Raw genomic sequence first — 14,023 nt, forward strand, 5'->3', positions numbered from 1 at the left:
TGTCTATGGTGATGGTAGAACCTCCTCTCCTGTAGGTGTAGAGGATGCCCCCTGTCTATGGTGATGGTAGAACCTCCTCTCCTGTAGGTGTAGAGGATGCCCCCTGTCTATGGTGATGGTAGAACCTCCTCTCCTGTAGGTGTAGAGGATGCCCCCTGTCTATGGTGATGGTAGAACCTCCTCTCCTGTAGGTGTAGAGGATGCCCCCTGTCTATGGTGATGGTAGAACCTTCTCTCCTCTAGGTGTAGAGGATGCCCACTGTCTATGGTGATGGTAGACCCTTCTCTCCTCTAGGTGTAGAGGATGCCCCCTGTCTATGGTGATGGTAGAACCGCCTCTCCTGTAGGTGTAGAGGATGCCCACTGTCTATGGTGATGTCTGAACCCCCTCTCCTCTAGGTGTAGAGGATGCCCCCTGTCTATGGTGATGGTAGAACCTCCTCTCCTCTAGGTGTAGAGGATGCCCCCTGTCTATGGTGATGGTAAAACCTACTCTCCTGTAGTTGTAGAGGATGCCCCCTGTCTATGGTGATGGTAGAACCGCCTCTCCTGTAGGTGTAGAGGATGCCCACTGTCTATGGTGATGGTAGAACCTCCTCTCCTCTAGGTGTAGAGGATGCCCCCTGTCTATGCTGATGGTAGAACCACCTCTCCTCTAGGTGTAGAGGATGCCCCCTGTCTATGGTGATGGTAAAACCTACTCTCCTGTAGTTGTAGAGGATGCCCCCTGTCTATGGTGATGGTAGAACCGCCTCTCCTGTAGGTGTAGAGGATGCCCACTGTCTATGGTGATGGTAGAACCTCCTCTCCTCTAGGTGTAGAGGATGCCCCCTGTCTATGCTGATGGTAGAACCGCCTCTCCTGTAGGTGTAGAGGATGCCCACTGTCTATGGTGATGGTAGAACCTCCTCTCCTCTAGGTGTAGAGGATGCCCCCTGTCTATGCTGATGGTAGAACCACCTCTCCTCTAGGTGTAGAGGATGCCCCCTGTCTATGGTGATGGTAGAACCGCCTCTCCTCTAGGTGTAGAGGATGCCCCCTGTCTATGGTGATGGTAGAACCTTCTCTCCTCTAGGTGTAGAGGATGCCCACTGTCTATGGTGATGGTAGACCCTTCTCTCCTCTAGGTGTAGAGGATTCCCCCTGTCTATTTTGATGGTAGTACTGCCTCTCCTCTAGGTGTAGAGGATGCCCCCTGTCTATGGTGATGTCTGAACCCCCTCTCCTCTAGGTGTAGAGGATGCCCCCTGTCTATGGTGATGGTAGAACCGCCTCTCCTCTAGGTGTAGAGGATGCCCCCTGTCTATGGTGATGGTAAAACCTACTCTCCTGTAGTTGTAGAGGATGCCCCCTGTCTATGGTGATGGTAGAACCGCCTCTCCTGTAGGTGTAGAGGATGCCCACTGTCTATGGTGATGGTAGAACCTCCTCTCCTCTAGGTGTAGAGGATGCCCCCTGTCTATGCTGATGGTAGAACCACCTCTCCTCTAGGTGTAGAGGATGCCCCCTGTCTATGGTGATGGTAAAACCTACTCTCCTGTAGTTGTAGAGGATGCCCCCTGTCTATGGTGATGGTAGAACCGCCTCTCCTGTAGGTGTAGAGGATGCCCACTGTCTATGGTGATGGTAGAACCTCCTCTCCTCTAGGTGTAGAGGATGCCCCCTGTCTATGCTGATGGTAGAACCACCTCTCCTCTAGGTGTAGAGGATGCCCCCTGTCTATGGTGATGGTAGAACCGCCTCTCCTCTAGGTGTAGAGGATGCCCCCTGTCTATGGTGATGGTAGAACCTTCTCTCCTCTAGGTGTAGAGGATGCCCACTGTCTATGGTGATGGTAGACCCTTCTCTCCTCTAGGTGTAGAGGATTCCCCCTGTCTATTTTGATGGTAGTACTGCCTCTCCTCTAGGTGTAGAGGATGCCCCCTGTCTATGGTGATGTCTGAACCCCCTCTCCTCTAGGTGTAGAGGATGCCCCCTGTCTATGGTGATGGTAGAACCGCCTCTCCTCTAGGTGTAGAGGATGCCCCCTGTCTATGGTGATGGTAAAACCTACTCTCCTGTAGTTGTAGAGGATGCCCCCTGTCTATGGTGATGGTAGAACCGCCTCTCCTGTAGGTGTAGAGGATGCCCACTGTCTATGGTGATGGTAGAACCTCCTCTCCTCTAGGTGTAGAGGATGCCCCCTGTCTATGCTGATGGTAGAACCGCCTCTCCTGTAGGTGTAGAGGATGCCCACTGTCTATGGTGATGGTAGAACCTCCTCTCCTCTAGGTGTAGAGGATGCCCCCTGTCTATGCTGATGGTAGAACCACCTCTCCTCTAGGTGTAGAGGATGCCCCCTGTCTATGGTGATGGTAGAACCGCCTCTCCTCTAGGTGTAGAGGATGCCCCCTGTCTATGCTGATGGTAGAACCACCTCTCCTCTAGGTGTAGAGGATGCCCCCTGTCTATGGTGATGGTAGTACCGCCTCTCTTCTAGGTGTAGAGGATGCCCCCTGTCTATGGTGATGATAGAACCTCCTCTCCTCTAGGTGTAGAGGATGTCCCTGTCTATGGTGATGGTAGAACCTCCTCTCCTCTAGGTGTAGAGGATGTCCCCTGTCTATGGTGATGGTAGAACCACCTCTCCTCTAGGTGTAGAGGATGTCCCCTGTCTATGGTGATGGTAGAACCTCCTCTCCTCTAGGTGTAGAGGATGCCCCCTGTCTATGGTGATGGTAGAACCTCCTCTCCTCTAGGTGTAGAGGATGCCCCCTGTCTATGGTGATGGTAGAACCTCCTCTCCTCTAGGTGTAGAGGATGCCCCTGTCTATGGTGATGGTAGAACCTCCTCTCCTCTAGGAGTAGAGGATGTCCCCTGTCTATGGAGATGGTAGAACCTCCTCTCCTCTAGGCGTAGAGAATGTCCCCTGTCTATGGTGATGGTAGAACCTCCTCTCCTCTAGGTGTAGGGGATGCCCCCTGTCTATGGTGATGGTAGTACCTCCTCTCCTCTAGGTGTAGAGGATGCCCCCTGTCTATGGTGATGGTAGAACCTCCTCTCCTCTAGGTGCAGAGGATGCCCCCTGTCTATGGTGATGGTAGAACCGCCTCTCCTCTAGGTGTAGAGGATGCCCCCTGTCTATGGTGATGGTAGAACCTCCTCTCCTCTAGGTGTAGAGGATGCCTCCTGTCTATGGTGATGGTAGAACCGCTTCTCCTCTAGGTGTAGAGGATGCCCCCTGTCTATGGTGATGGTAGAACCTCCTCTCCTCTAGGTGTAGAGGATGCCTCCTGTCTATGGTGATGTTAGAACCTCCACTCCTCTAGGTGTAGAGGATGCCCCCTGTCTATGGTGATGGTAGAACCTCCTCTCCTCTAGGTGCAGAGGATGCCTCCTGTCTATGGTGATGGTAGAACCGCCTCTCCTCTAGGTGTAGAGGATGCCCCCTGTCTATGGTGATGGTAGAACCTCCTCCCCTCTAGGTGTAGAGGATGCCCCCTGTCTATGGTGATGGTAGAACCTCCTCTTCTCCTCTAGGTGTAGAGGATGCCCCCTGTCTATGATGATGGTAGAACCTCCTCTTCTCCTCTAGGTGTAGAGCATGTCCCCTGTCTATGGTGATGATAGAACCTCCTCTCCTCTAGGTGTAGAGGATGCCCCCTGTCTATGGTGATGGTAGAACCTCCTCTTCTCCTCTAGGTGTAGAGGATGCCCCCTGTCTATGGTGATGGTAGAACCTCCTCTCCTCTAGGTGTAGAGGATGCCCCCTGTCTATGGTGATGGTAGAACCTCCTCTCCTCTAGGTGTAGAGGATGTCCCCTGTCTATGGTGATGGTAGAACCTCCTCTCCTCTAGGTGTAGAGGATGCCCCCTGTCTATGGTGATGTTAGAACCTCCTCTCCTCTAGGTGTAGAGGATGCCCCCTGTCTATGGTGATGGTAGAACCTCCTCTCCTCTAGGTGTAGAGGATGCCCCCCTGTCTATGGTGATGGTAGAACCTCCTCCCCTCTAGGTGTAGAGGATGCCCCCTGTCTATGGTGATGGTAGAACCTCCTCTCCTCTAGGTGCAGAGGATGCCTCCTGTCTATGGTGATGGTAGAACCGCCTCTCCTCTAGGTGTAGAGGATGCCCCCTGTCTATGGTGATGGTAGAACCTCCTCCCCTCTAGGTGTAGAGGATGCCCCCTGTCTATGGTGATGGTAGAACCTCCTCCCCTCTAGGTGTAGAGGATGCCCCCTGTCTATGGTGATGGTAGAACCTCCTCTCCTCTAGGTGCAGAGGATGCCTCCTGTCTATGGTGATGGTAGAACCGCCTCTCCTCTAGGTGTAGAGGATGCCCCCTGTCTATGGTGATGGTAGAACCTCCTCCCCTCTAGGTGTAGAGGATGCCCCCTGTCTATGGTGATGGTAGAACCTCCTCTTCTCCTCTAGGTGTAGAGGATGCCCCCTGTCTATGATGATGGTAGAACCTCCTCTTCTCCTCTAGGTGTAGAGGATGCCCCCTGTCTATGGTGATGGTAGAACCTCCTCTCCTCTAGGTGTAGAGGATGCCTCCTGTCTATGGTGATGGTAGAACCGCTTCTCCTCTAGGTGTAGAGGATGCCCCCTGTCTATGGTGATGGTAGAACCTCCTCTCCTCTAGGTGTAGAGGATGCCTCCTGTCTATGGTGATGTTAGAACCTCCACTCCTCTAGGTGTAGAGGATGCCCCCTGTCTATGGTGATGGTAGAACCTCCTCTCCTCTAGGTGTAGGGGATGCCCCCTGTCTATGGTGATGGTAGTACCTCCTCTCCTCTAGGTGTAGAGGATGCCCCCTGTCTATGGTGATGGTAGAACCTCCTCTCCTCTAGGTGTAGGGGATGCCCCCTGTCTATGGTGATGGTAGTACCTCCTCTCCTCTAGGTGTAGAGGATGTCCCCTGTCTACAGTGATGGTAGAACCTCCTCTCCTCTAGGTGTAGGGGATGCCCCCTGTCTATGGTGATGGTAGAACCTCCTCCCCTCTAGGTGTAGAGGATGCCCCCTGTCTATGGTGATGGTAGAACCTCCTCTTCTCCTCTAGGTGTAGAGGATGCCCCCTGTCTATGATGATGGTAGAACCTCCTCTTCTCCTCTAGGTGTAGAGGATGCCCCCTGTCTATGGTGATGGTAGAACCTCCTCTCCTCTAGGTGTAGAGGATGCCTCCTGTCTATGGTGATGGTAGAACCGCTTCTCCTCTAGGTGTAGAGGATGCCCCCTGTCTATGGTGATGGTAGAACCTCCTCTCCTCTAGGTGTAGAGGATGCCTCCTGTCTATGGTGATGTTAGAACCTCCTCTTCTCCTCTAGGTGTAGAGGATGCCCCCTGTCTATGGTGATGGTAGAACCTCCTCTCCTCTAGGTGTAGAGGATGCCTCCTGTCTATGGTGATGTTAGAACCTCCACTCCTCTAGGTGTAGAGGATGCCCCCTGTCTATGGTGATGGTAGAACCTCCTCTCCTCTAGGTGTAGGGGATGCCCCCTGTCTATGGTGATGGTAGTACCTCCTCTCCTCTAGGTGTAGAGGATGTCCCCTGTCTACAGTGATGGTAGAACCTCCTCTCCTCTAGGTGTAGGGGATGCCCCCTGTCTATGGTGATGGTAGTACCTCCTCTCCTCTAGGTGTAGAGGATGCCTCCTGTCTATGGTGATGGTAGAACCTCCTCTCCTCTAGGTGTAGAGGATGCCTCCTGTCTATGGTGATGGTAGAACCGCTTCTCCTCTAGGTGTAGAGGATGCCCCCTGTCTATGGTGATGGTAGAACCTCCTCTCCTCTAGGTGTAGAGGATGCCCCCTGTCTATGGTGATGGTAGAACCGCTTCTCCTCTAGGTGTAGAGGATGCCCCCTGTCTATGGTGATGGTAGAACCTCCTCTCCTCTAGGTGTAGAGGATGCCCCCTGTCTATGGTGATGGTAGAACCTCCTCTTCTCCTCTAGGTGTAGAGGATGCCCCCTGTCTATGGTGATGGTAGAACCTCCTCTCCTCTAGGTGTAGAGGATGCCTCCTGTCTATGGTAATGGTAGAACCTCCTCTCCTCTAGGTGTAGAGGATGTCCCCTGTCTATGGTGATGGTAGAACCTCCTCCTCTCCTCTAGGTGTAGAGCATGTCCCCTGTCTATGGTGATGATAGAACCTCCTCTCCTCTAGGTGTAGAGGATGCCCCCTGTCTATGGTAATGGTAGAACCCCCTCTCCTCTAGGTGTAGAGGATGCTCCTGTCTATGGTGATGTTAGAATTGTCTCTCCTCTAGGTGTAGAGGATGCCCCCTGTCTATGGTGATGTTAGAATTGTCTCTCCTCTAGGTGTAGAGGATGCCCCCTGTCTATGGTGATGTTAGAATTGTCTCTCCTCTAGGTGTTGAGGAGAGACAAGTGGATGGTCAATTAAGTTGACCATCCACCAATAACCCAAACCTATTTCATCAGGAGTTTTGCCTGGTAATTGACTGTTTACTTCCAATCGGCAGTAACCTTCTTTTCCTATCTGTTAGAAGTGCCACAGAATACCTCTGTACACTCTGCTACGACTGTGCGTAGTGTGAAAATAGCAGTGGGAGAGCTGATGACATAATTGGCTCTCTTAAAACAATGTTGGTGGAGCCAACAGGCCCTTAGTAAAGAGTCTCAGGCTCATTTGCAAAGTCGTGTCTTTGATCAAGAGGTTTACAAGGATTGCGATTCATTCCCAAAGGTCGACGTCCAGGTGACTAAGGTGGTTAAGAAGACGGACCTCTCCTTTGAGTATTCAGCGCAGCTGAAGGATCCTACGGAAAGGACGTCTGATGCTCTCTGGAATAAAAAGTCTGGGAAACCTCCATGCTTAGCCTCAAGTCAAATCTTTCTGCTATGCCTGTAGCAAGAACACTCTTCGTTGGTTAAGAGAGCTAGAGTCCCACATCCGGGAGGACACTCCTAGACTTTGTTGAAGTCTGCCACTGCCTTCCTTGCGGATGCAGCGACTGAAGGTATCCGATTTGCGGCCAAAGAGGGCGCCCTAACCAACACTACAAGGCGGGCTCTTTGGCTGCAGCAATGGGGCGGTGATATTTGGTCTAAAACCAAGCTCTGCAGTGTTCCCTTTTCTGGAACATTTGTATTTGGTCCTGAATTGGATGCCATCCAGGAGAAGGCCTCTGACAAAAAGAAGGGATTTCCAGAGAACAAGGCAGTTTCTAAAAAGACTTCCTTTCATCCCTTTAAGAAACCCAAGGACTCCTTTTGTGGGAAAGGTAGACAGGGGCGCTGGAGCTACCCTAAGTGAGGGTTCCAGGAAGAAGCAGGGACGCTAGGATGGGCGGTGACTCTTCGGATTCGCATCCCAGTGGTCATCTATTAGGACGAATAACTGGGTCTTGAACATTATCCAGTCGGGATACAGGATAGAATTCAATCTGATTCCCCCCCTCCCCCTTAAGGTTTGTCCCCCCTTTATCTTCTGCGTCCCCCTCCACTCACTCTCTTATCTGGCAGGAAGTCTCATCCCTCATCGATTTGGGTGTGGTGGTTCCAGTCCCTCAAGAGCAATAGAAGTTGGGCTTCTACTGTCCTCTGTTCCTGATGAAGAAGCCCAATGGTTCAAATCGGCTTATCATAAATCTAAAGCTGCTGAACAACTTCATCACCTACCGGAAATTTTGTATGGAGTCGGTAAGATCTGCCACTCAACATATTCACTCCAATTACTGTATGTGCACTATAGATCTTCGGGATTCCTACTATCATGTCCCAATTCACCCCTCTTATAAAAAAAAGCACTTACCGTGAAAAAAACTCTCAGACCTAGGGTGGTTAGTCAACACACACTCATCACCTTCCACTAAAAATATTTTTCTAGGTGTGTTGTTGAGGGAAAAGCAGACAACTTAAAAGATCAGATCCAATCCTTCAGGAGAAGAACTTCCATATCGATCAGAGGAGCTATGAAGATCCTGGGCCTTCTCACATCCTGCCTCCCTTCGGTAGCTTGGAGCCAGAGCCACTCTCGTATCCTGCAGAGCTGGATTCTCTGGTCCTGGAACAGGAGTCCATCCGGCCTGGACAAGAAAGTCATCAGCAGTACGGGTTGGGGAGCGGTCTTCCCTTCTCACTTCACCCAAGGTTCATGGACCCTATCCCAATCCAAAAGGCCTTCAAATTACCTGGAGCTAAGGGCTGTCTGGGAAGCCCGGAGTTCGAACGCTGCTCACTTGATAAATCGCCATGTCCACATCCTTTCGGACAACACCACGTCCGTATCTAATGTCAGAAGGCAGGGGGGAACAAGATCCCCGGTCTTCCCCAATTTAGCCCACACCATATTCTCCTCTGCAGAAGCAAACAACCTCTCCATCTCGGCCAATCCTCGAATCGACCTCTTCACCACAAGGGCGATATCCCAGAATTATTGCCCTGCTTCTTCAAAGTGCCGTTTGTACTACTCCCTAGAGTCAAAAGAGACCAGAGAACACCTAGATGCCTTAAGTCACCCATGGAAAGAGCCTCTTTCCCCTATTCCCTTGATCGCGAGAGTCCTCAAGAAGATCCTTCTCGATCAGGCAAGGGTGATTCTAATCTGCCCAAACTAGCCAAAGAAGAGCTGGTATCCCCTGCTAACATCCTTGTCTCTGCAGCAGCCAATAATTCTCCCCTGGCTGAAAGATCTACTGTACCAGGGTCCCATTTTTCATCCAGACCTGGGGAAACTTCAACTTTCAGCATGGATCCTGAGTCAGAATTCCTGAGATCTCAGGGTCTTTCCAGGGCAGTAGTCTCTACTCTCAAGGCACATAGGTAAAAGGTTACCTTCGCCTGATGCCATAAGATATGGAAAAGGTTTGTGACCTTTTGTGGAGCTAACGCCAATATCTTTCAGGTTCTGGACTTCATGCAGAAATGCCTTGAACTCGGCGGCTTTTTCGACCATCGCCTCGCGGATCGCAGCTGGGTCAAAAGGTTTATCGTGGCCACATCTACGATTCGACCTCAGATCCTCAAGCAGGTTCCATCCTGGGATCTCACCTTAGTACTAGATGCCCTCTCCAAGTCTCCCTTTGAACCCTTGGAAGGCGCAAGTATTAAAAATCTAACTCTAAAGACTAGCTGCCACTTCAGCTAGGCGATTGGGGGAGCTTCAGCCTATCTCCATTAGAGAACTCTATATGCAAATACTGTCTGACTGGATCATTCTCACCTTAGATCCAAGTTTCACCCCCAAAGTGGTGTCCAAGTTCCACAACGACCAGGAAATCACCCTTCCGTACTTCTGCAAGAACCCCTCTTCAAACAGAGAATACTTGTGGCATTCTCTAGATGTAAGGCGTGCGGTCTTAGCCTATCTACAGGCCACAGACTCTTGGCGTATAGACCATAATCTATTGATTCAGTTTCAGGGAAAGAATAAAGGGAAGAAGGCGTACAAAATATCAATACAAGATGGCTGAGAACTGCTATAGGCACTTGCTGTGTGGAGCAAGGGAAAGAGGTTCCTACAAATATGAAAGCCCATTCTACACGGGCCATGTCGGCTTCTTGGGCAGAAAAAAAGAGGCGCCTCTCTGAGACAAATCTGCAAAACAGCTACATGGGCTTCCCCTTCTACATTCATCAAGCATTATCGCTTGGACTTATCCGGTTCTCAGGACCTTTCTTTCGGAAGGAAAGTCCTTCAGGCTGTGGCCCCACCCTAACACTCTACTTAATTTGTAGATCTCCAAGTGGGCTGTCACGGGAGGAAGTCATGGAAATGGTGAATTAGTACTCACCGGCTAGTTTCCATCTAGTCCTCCATGACGGGCCTATATATATATTCCCTCCCTTGTTTTGTTATTGTTTTCTATAACATGTATGTGACTTAAACATACTAAATAAATTGTGTTGTATCTTCCACCGGTGTAGTTATTTGGTAGACACTGGCGGGAGGATGCGGGTGGAAGGCCTTTAAATATACATCCAAAAATTATTCCCCTGCTTCTTCCGAGTACGGCAATACCAGACTTGTGGATGTCAACTGCTGCTTTGTCGCACAGCGATGTCCAGAAGAGTTCGTACTATTGCGTTTTTGGAAGGCCAATTTGGCTGCAAATGTTTTGTGGTGCCAGTGTAATTGAAGAGCCCCTGAAGAAACAGTACAGTAGAAAACCCCCAAAGATGTCACCATTTTGGAAACTAGACCCCTCAAAGAATTTTTCGGGGGTTGTGGTATGAATTTTAACGCCCAACATGCAGGTCAAAATTGAATGCATAGTAAAAATTGCCTTTTTATTGCAAAAATGTCATTTTAGTGCCTAATATATTGTGCCCAACCCATTGCAATTTAGACAAATACCCCAAAAATAATTCTGCGGGTTGTCCCGAGTATGACAATATCACACATGTGCCAATAATTGACAGGCTGGGCACATGGCAGGGCTGAGAAGGGAAAAGCAAAATCTAGCTTTTGGAGCACCTTTTCACTAGACTGATGTTGGGGTGCCCCTAGGGTACCAGTGCAATAGAAACCCCCGAGAAGAGACCCCATTTTTGGAAAGGGCACACCTCAAAGAATTGATATAGGGTTGTATGAGCATTTTAACCCCTGAAATGCTGGCCCAAACGTAATATAAAGTGAATGGGTCAGTGTAAAAATTGCATTGTTTTCTCAAATGTGTCATTGTAGTGACAAATGAAATCAGCCCAACTCATGTGACTATATAAAAATTATCCAGGTAGAGGTGGTAGCCCTGGTCCAATAGTGGGTGAACCAAATCCCAAACTATCTTTCCAGCTATTCCAAGGAAGGGGGGGCATTCAGGGGGCACTATCCTAGCGTCCTTCCCTTCATATACCCTGAACCTAAAAGTGTACCCTGATGCACTCTCACACACCTTCTACATCTTCATGCCATACCTTGCCCTCTTATTGGGCAGGTACTGGCAGAACTGAAGTCTCCCTTTGAAATGTACCAGGGACTTGTCCACTGATATGTGCCTTTTTGGAGTATACACATTCATAAATTGGGCACTCAGGTAGTCTAATATGGGTCGGACCTTATACAAGCTATCATAACTGGGGTATTCTCTGGGTGGGCACTGAGAATTATCGGCAAAATGCAAAAACCTATGGATGGCTTCAAAGCGCATCCTACTCATCGCCATGCGTAACAGAATGTCTGTGCTCCAATAGCTTTTTGACGAGTCCCATAAGAAGTACTATGCCCCAAAACTTCTCCATCTCTGCTGCACTAACAGGAATCCACTGGTTCAAGCCCTGCTGTGTCTCTGCGTATCCCAGGACTGGCCGTAAAATCAGGGACCTGAGGGGCATAACTACTGAGGGTCACCTTTGTGGGGTCAGAAATCCCGGGCACTCCGGCACTACTACATAAGCACCTTCTCGGGGGTTCCTCAGAGTCACTTTGTGAGTACGAGGTGGACAAATAAAACGGACACTTGTCCCCACTAGCTGACTCTGTATCAGAGGCCATACACACTCACCGGCCACTTTATTAGGTACACCATGCTAGTAACGGGTTGGACCCCCTTTTGCCTTCAGAACTGCTTCAATTCTTCGTGGCATAGATACAACAAGGTGCTGGAAGCTCCTCAGAGATTTTGGTCCATATTGACATGATGGCATCACACAGTTGCCGCAGATTTGTCGGCTGCACATCCATGATGCGAATCTCCCGTTCCACCACATCCCAAAGATGCTCTATTGGATTGAGATCTGGTGACTGTGGAGGCCATTTGAGTACAGTGACCTCATTGTCATGTTCAAGAAACCAGTCTGAGATGATTCCAGCTTTATGACATGGCGCATTATCCTGCTTAAAGTAGCCATCAGATGTTGGGTACATTGTGGTCATAAAGAGATGGACATGGTCAGCAACAATACTCAGGTAGGCTGTGGTGTTGCAACGATTCTCAATTGGTACCAAGGGGCCCAAAGAGTGCCAAGAAAATATTCCCCACACCATGACACCACCACCACCAGCCTGAACCGTTGATACAAGGCAGGATGGATCCATGTTTTCATGTTGTTGACGCCAAATTCTGACCCTACCGTCTGAATGTCGCAGCAGAAATCGAGACTCATCAGACCAGGCAACGTTTTTCCAATCTTCTACTGTCCAATTTCCATGAGCTTGTGCAAATTGTAGCCTCAGTTTCCTGTTCTTAGCTGAAAGGAGTGGCACCCGTTGTGGTCTTCTGCTGCTGTAGCCCATCTGCCTCAAAGTTTGTCTCTGTACTGTGCGTTCAGAGATGCTCTTCTGCCTACCTTGGTTGTAACGGGTGGCAATTTGAGTCACTGTTGCCTTTCTATCAGCTCGAACCAGTCTGCCCATTCTCCTTTGACCTCTGGCATCAACAAGGCATTTCCGCCCACAGAACTGCCGCTCACTGGATGTTTTTTCTTTTTCTGACCATTCTCTGTAAACCCTAGAGATGGTTGTGCGTGAAAATCCCAGTAGATCAGCAGTTTCTGAAATACTCAGTCCAGCCCTTCTGGCACCAACAACCATGCCACGTTCAAAGGCCACAAATCACCTTTCTTCCCCATACTGATGCTCGGTTTGAACTGCAGGAGATTGTCTTGACCATGTCTACATGCCTAAATGCACTGAGTTGCCGCCATGTGATTGGCTGATTAGAAATTAAGTGTTAACGAGCAGTTGGACAGGTGTACCTAATAAAGTGGCCAGTGAGTGTAGTTATACACCTCCGAGTCAGTGTATGATTTCTGTGACATGATGGGGGGGTACAGAACCTACACTACACTACACCTACTCCTCCACAGGACAACACAGAACGCCACCTGCTCCTCCACACAACGCCTTCTCCTAAACACTACTCCTTCAACTCCTAACAGATCGCACTGAAAAGTACGGTTGTGTGTGGGTGTGGGGGGGGGAACGTACAATGGGGGGTGAGTGTTTTTGGGATACAGTAAGGGACAGCACACTACCACAACTCTAATAACTCCAACACCAAAATTGCACTGTTAGAGAGGAGTGTGTAAGCTAGATCAGCCCCCCAGATCGCCGTCATTGGCCAATTGCAATCAATTGACCAATGGCGGCAATCGACATCACAGGACATCAAATCGGTCCTGTGATGTAATCGGGGGGGGGGGGGGGGGGGTGTTGGCAAACAATGTTAACACCTCCCACCGCTGTGTGAGCCTGGGAACCGCAAGGATCGCTGTCATTGGCCAATCGCAATTGATTGGCCAATGGCGGCGATCGACATCACAGAACCAATCAACTAGTTTCTGAGATGTCATCGGTGGGATGTTGGCTAGCGATTCTGACACCTCCCACCGTAGTGTCACCCTGTCTCGCGACAGGATGACGTCCTAAATGCAGTTAGCGCACACGTCCGATATATCAGAAGTGTCGTTATGTAAAGATGCGGCTGCGAGGGCCAGAGACTTTATATGGTTTTCCCTTTGGTTCCTATTCCCTGAGAGCGCCAGCGCCCAAGTACCAACTCGTAGAAAATCCTTTAGGAATGCTGTAGAAAGGCTTTTAGCAACTTATTAGAAACCTTGTACATAGTGCCAACCTAAAAAACAGCCCTGGATGTGTTGCTTGACATCGCTGGCCATGAAAGATGCCAGTACTGAGCTTTTCAGACCCTCAAACATCTGGAAACTAATGACAAATCAGGCACAAAAAAACAACACGTGAAACTTTGAAAACCTCAGCAAAAGTAGTAGATGCTGTGAGGTGTAGTAGTGGCAGATTATGTGAGGTGTAGTAGTAGCTGTGTGTGAGGTGTAGTAGTGGTAGATGATGTGAGGTGTAGTAGTAGCTGTGTGTGAGGTGTAGTAGTGGTAGATGATGTGAGGTGTAGTAGTGGTAGATTATGTGAGGTGTAGTAGTAGCTGTGTGTGAGGTGTAGTAGTGGTAGATGATGTGAGGGGTAGTAGATGCTTTGAGGAGTGGTAGATGATGTGAGGTGCTGTGTAGTAGTAGTAGTGGTAGATGATGTGAGATGTAGTAGTAGTAGCTGTATGTGAGGTGTTGCTGTGGTAGATGATGTGAGATGTAGTAGTAGCTGTATAT

Source organism: Engystomops pustulosus, chromosome 7 (assembly GCF_040894005.1).
Source record: "Engystomops pustulosus chromosome 7, aEngPut4.maternal, whole genome shotgun sequence".
NCBI classification, from domain to species: domain Eukaryota; kingdom Metazoa; phylum Chordata; class Amphibia; order Anura; family Leptodactylidae; genus Engystomops; species Engystomops pustulosus.